At 38.8% G+C, this 5,990-nt stretch overlaps 2 non-coding genes across 2 annotated transcripts; one reads left to right on the forward strand and one right to left on the reverse strand.

Annotated features, from left to right (window-relative positions):
• Positions 1 to 3,624: 3,624 nt before the first annotated feature.
• On the reverse strand, positions 3,625 to 3,731 carry LOC128518193 (U6 spliceosomal RNA). The gene has a single exon (XR_008357651.1). It is a non-coding gene; the product is annotated as a U6 spliceosomal RNA (small nuclear RNA).
• A 1,847-nt stretch (positions 3,732 to 5,578) lies between these two features.
• On the forward strand, positions 5,579 to 5,685 carry LOC128518194 (U6 spliceosomal RNA). Its single transcript, XR_008357652.1, has one exon. It is a non-coding gene; the product is annotated as a U6 spliceosomal RNA (small nuclear RNA).
• Positions 5,686 to 5,990: the final 305 nt, after the last annotated feature.

Consider the following 5,990-nt stretch of genomic DNA (forward strand, 5'->3'; position numbering starts at 1 on the left):
TTTACGCCATCTTGGCATTCAAATCCCAACGAACGCAAGGAAAACGCTTCAAGTTCATTTTATGCTTCACAGGACTGGATATTCCCATGATCCTACATGCTATACATAGGGAAATGCAAGAAAAAAGCACAAAAAAATTAAACTGATATCCGAGAGTAATTAAAAAACTTGCGCGGAAATTTTCGAATTTCTTCATAAACCACAAAAACCTTCCTTTAATCTGACATTTGGAGGGTGAACCCAGTAGCGGCGACGATTTTTTTCTCCGTTTTATCGAGAATTTTTAAAACAAGAAGATTAATGTCTAACATAGCAAAATGGTCCATATTAAAAAGGAGGCACCTCAAATAAAACAAGGGCTTTTATATCCAGTTCCCGACACTGCCTCCACAGGTTAACGCACAAACTACAATTTAGGCTGCAGGCTGGCGTTAGACAGAGCCAAACGAACACCAGTGTAGAAGTCAATCGAAATAAAACATTGAAGGCTTCAGTATTAAAAGAGATATATAGTGAATTATGATGCTGTCACTATAATTCAGCAATATTAACAGTACCAGGAACTGCCTTTAAAAGTACATAGTTGAAATGTTTAACATGTTTTAAAACTTTTAACTTCCAAAAATTAGTGGCGTTATTAACCCTTGTGTTCGGGCCTGTGGGACCCGTTTTCATGTTTTATCCCCAAAAGAATTATACAATTAATTTTTTTTTTAACTCACACTCATTGGCTTTGGCTCATTTTCTGTGAAGAGCATATATCAGAAAACATTTAAAATGACCACACCCTGTACACCCCCCCTACACATTTACATTACATACAGTGGGGCAAAAAAAGTATTTATTCAGCCACCAATTGTGCACGTTCTTCCACTTAAAAAGATTCGAGAGGCCTGTAATTTTCATCATAGGTATACCTCATGAGAGACAAAATTAAAAAAAATCTAGAAAAATCACATTGTAAAAAAACTATTTATTTGCAAATTATGGTGGAAATAAGTATTTGGTCAATAACAAAATTTTATCTCAATACTTGTTGGCAGTGACAGAGGTCAAAGGTTTTCTGTAGTTCTTTACAAGGTTTTCACACACTGTTGCTGGTATTTTGGCCCATTCCTGTTGATGTTTTGGGGCTGTCGCTGGACAACATGGACTTTCAACTCCCTCCAAAGATTTTCTATGGGGTTGAGATCTGGAGACTGACTAGGCCACTCCAAGACCTTGAAATGCTTCTTACGGAGCCACTCCTTCTTTGCCGGGCGTTGTGTTTGGGATCATTGTCATGCTGAAAGACCCAGCCATGTTTCATCTTCAATGCCCTTGTTGATGGAAGAAGTTTTCACTTAAAATCTCACTATAAATCGCCGTATTCATTCTTTCATTTACACGGATCAGTCATCCTGTCCCTTTGCAGAAAAACAGCCCATGATGTTTCCACTCCCACGCTTTACAGTAGGTATGGTGTTTTTTGGATGCAACTCAGCATTCTTTCTTTTCCAAACACAAAGTTCTATTTTGGTTTCATCTGACCATGTGACATTCTTCCAATCCTCTTCTGGATCATCCAGATGCTCTCTAGCAAACTTCAGACGGGCCTGGACATGTACTGACTTAAGCAGGGGGACACGTCTGTCCAGGATTTGAGTCCCTGGCAGCGCAGTGTGTTACTGATGGTAGCCTTTGTTACTTTGGTCCCAGCTCTCTGCAGGTCATTCACTAGGTCACCCCGTGTGGTTCTGGGATTTTTGTTCACAGTTCTTGTGATCCTGTTGACCCTACAGAGTGAGATCTTGCGTGGAGCCCCAGATCGAGGGAGATTATCAGTGGTCTTGTATGTTCATTTCTAATAATTGCTCCCACAGTTGATTTCTTCACACCAAGCTGCTTACTTATTGCAGATTACGTACCTCTCTCATCATTTTAAGTGGGAGAACTTGCACAATTGGTCACTAAATACTTTTTTGCCCCACTGTAGAGGATGTTTTGTCCTGGGGCTAATAAACTGTGAAAAGTTGCACAGTCCTGTGTACCTGTGTGTTTGTGTTTGTGTGTGTGTGTACGATTACTTGTGAGTGTGAGAGAGACTGAGTTTTGAGTTTTGGCCCTGTCGTCCCGCACAAGGTTGCAAACATTGTCATACAACATTGTGGCGAAATTCGAGCACCATCACGTGTCTGCCCTCACACTCCCACACACTGTACCCTCTGTCTTGTGGGAACCAAACTTTATTTGCTTATATTCTGTCGCATTTTTCGTATCCCAAATTTGAGACCGAATGCAGTAAATATAGCTTTGTGGTCCATTATCATAATTTATCAAGATGGCCAAAAGATTCAGAACACATTTCAATCACTCATATTGATAATTGATTTTTTAATTGCATTTTGATAAAAAATAAGAAAAAACAAGTAGCACTTTAATTCATAAATGTGATCTAACAAATATAAAGGGCAAATATTAACCATATATCATGTTAATATTTCTTGTAATCAGGATGAAGTAAACATCTGGGGAGTATTTTAACACAAAATTGATTGAATGTATTTTATCTCAGTTCATTAGTTTTTTTCAAGTATAATTCTAAATGTGAAGATCATGGTGCTCTAGTAACATTAAATAAAATGTGTTTATTATTATTAATTTTTTTTTAAAATACTGCAATACTGCAGCATTTTTGGTTTACTTTTTTGGGTTTTAAGTTGGCTTTTATTTCATAAGTACAAAAAGAACTTAAATAGACATTGAGTATTTTATTTAAAAGTAACTTTTAACTCAGCGTCTTTTTTTCTGAGTTCAAAATGCTTTTTGTTGCATGCAGAAATAATATAAAGATTATATATAAGATCTCATTTTCTCTGTAGCAGTTCATTGATTTCTTAATCATTATGATTTTTTATATATAACATAAAGGTAAAAAAATTATATATGCAGTGTTATTTTTATTTTACACGTGAAAGGGTTTTGTGGCTCCCGGTGTTTCCTTTCCTGTGGAAAACAGGTCCAAATGGCAGTTTGACTGTTGGGATTGCCGACCCCTGCTCTGGCTCTATACGTGGAGCGGAGATCCCTCCAGTGCTCCAAAATGCAACAGTTTACATCACTACACATAATAGCATCTCTAGGCATAAAACATTAGGCATAGAGATTTGTCTTTATAAGTGTGATAATAAAGGCTTTCCTCCTTTGTGAGAGTAGACCAGTTGAGTTTTACAACCTCTAGGGGGTGCTAATGAGTAAAACTTCTCATAACTGTTAAACCAATCAACATCATATTAGGATTCTCCTTTCTCTAAAATTTACCAACATTAATTTGAAATTTCACAAACAGAAAGTGGGTCGTTTTATTTATTCATTTTATTTATTATCAAATAATTTTTTTCCATCTCTTATTAATTTTGCTTCACATTTATTTGCAGCTCAGCACAGATACTTAAACAGGAGTTTTGCCAATATCTTAGCAATGGCTTGTTGTAATGGCATGAAATGTAATGTCGGGTCAATATGGCTCCTGGTTTTCCTCAACACAGTAAAGTAAAGCCGGAGTTGTTTCTAAAGGTTGCAGATGCTATTCTTTTTAGAGGCGTGGGTTGGAGGTTTTATTCAGGTTATTTCTTTAAACAATGAAAAATATGGTAACGCTTCACGATTTTGCGTGTCATCCTTGCGCAGGGGCCATGCTAATCTTCTCTGTATCGTTCCAATTTTAGTATATGCGGGGCCGTAGCACCCACGAAATAAGAGGTTGAAAAGCTCCCTATATATGTGAAAGGCCCCTAACACATGTCCTATTGACGGTGAGGAAGGAAATCCAGAAAAGTTTTTCAGACGATTTGCAGTACAGATCTGTAGGCAGACATGCTAAATGAACTTTACAGACAGAAGTATTTCTCAAATTAACCATTGCACACTATAAATGTGTTAACTTTTTCTATTTAATGTTTCAGAGTACAGCAGTGCATGCTGGGAGTATGAGGATTCAGGCGTTCTTATTCGCCCTGTGTGTGGTGATGTAATCTGTCCTTTGTTCTTCTGACATGCCCTTCCCCCCGTCCCCGTCCTTGCGCTCTACATGTGTGTGTGTGCTTCTACCTCTCACAGCCGTCTCACCCGCTGCAGCCCAATAAACAACTTAAAGAAGTCAGGAAAAATTCAAAACACCACCCGCCCTAGACTGATGGTACATATAGTTAGTAACCTAGTAAAAGTGTAAGAGTGTATCCAATGACAGAAACTTCAGAGTACATTTGTAAGTCGCTCTGGATCCAAGCATCAGCCAAATGTCTAAATGTAAATGTACACTGCTATCACACAACGATAAAGAAGACACCAATGAAGATTGGTTAAATCAAGAACAGAAATCGGAGAATAAACATAGGTCAGTGCATTTATTCTCAAACAGGCATAAACAAAACAAAGCGACAGTCAGCAAAGATTATGCAGGACAAGGTAAAAAACAACAACAGCAACCAGGAACTAACAGGCTTAGAAACAAACCAGAAAAAAATCATCGAGCAAATGTACAGATGATGCCATGGCCTTAAGAAGTATACTGACTGCAGTTTGCTGGTCAGGACTTTGACTGCCTTTCTCTCTCTAAGTTTGGCAAACCTGCTTGTAACTCCCCAAAGTGTTGCTTTACATAGGTAAACTCTTTGACCAATTCACCTACTGTGATGCTTATGTGATCTCCCTCAATGTCATTGACTTTAGAAGACACCGTAGAGAGCCTAGATATATTCACAGGTATATTCCCTGCTGGTATATATTAACTAAAACCTCACTCATTAATGCGTGTATTATTAGTAAAGTTATGGCCGCATATCTCAGACCCCTGTTAAACCTCTTATAACCAAGCTTTACCAACCAGACACTTGGTTCAAAGTACAGAGCCCACCAGCAAGCAATGTAGAAATTTCAAAGTGCAACCATCCGATATTTTGGTTTCTACATGTCTGCATTTATTCTTGTTCTAGGGACAGTTACACACAGGTGTCTAAACGCATGAAATGAAAAGAAATGTGTTGCTGTTTATCTCGCCCTCTAAATGCAGACTTCAGTATGACATTTTCCTGACAAGATGGCGGCGTTTTAGCATTTTCACTCTGAAACTGTGTCCAGGGTAAACACAGGCTGTATGTTTGATGTGTGTTTTTAAAGCAGACAGACTCAGGACATTTTTTAGCAGTTTTGTGCTACAGCAGATAAGACGGCTGTGAGAGAAGGAGGCCACATGCCAGAGTGCAGGGACGGGGCGGGGGAAGGGTGTTCATGAGAACAAACGGCAGATTATGTCACCACACAGAGGACCAATCAGAATGCCAGCACATGCCTGAGTCCCCATACTCCCAGCATGCACCTCTGCAATCTGAGATGTTAAACGAAAATAGTTATAATTTTATATAATAAAATATATAATTTTGGAAATAGTTATACATCTAAACTTCATAAAATGCCTGAAGGTCTGTTTCACAAATCTCCTGGAAGACTTTTTCTGAATTTTTTTTTTTTAAACTCACCATCAACATGACATGTGGTGAGGCCCCTACGCATTTATAGGAAGCTTCCACACTGCATGTTCGTGGGTGCTACGGCCCCGCATATACTAAAATTGGAACGATACAGAGAAGATTAGCATGGCCCCTGCGCAAGGATGACACGCAAAATCGTGAAGCGTTACCATATTTTTCGTCCCTTATAGAAATATCCCTAACTAAACCTACAAAACACCAACCCTAAAACCCGGAAAAAAGCCTTATTTTTTTAATCGTTCGAAACACATAATGATTAATTCTGTTTATTCAGGGTCACAGGGTCCTGGAGCCTATCACAGGAGACCTAGGTACACCCTGGACAGGGTGCCAATCCATCACATGGCACACATACACTCACTCACACACTCAGTTGCACTCTATGGGCGATTTGGGAACACCAATCATCCTAACCTACATGTTTTTGGACTCTGGGAGGAAACTGGAGGACCCAGAGGAAAC

Source organism: Clarias gariepinus, chromosome 2 (genome assembly GCF_024256425.1).
Source record: "Clarias gariepinus isolate MV-2021 ecotype Netherlands chromosome 2, CGAR_prim_01v2, whole genome shotgun sequence".
Lineage (NCBI taxonomy): Eukaryota > Metazoa > Chordata > Actinopteri > Siluriformes > Clariidae > Clarias > Clarias gariepinus.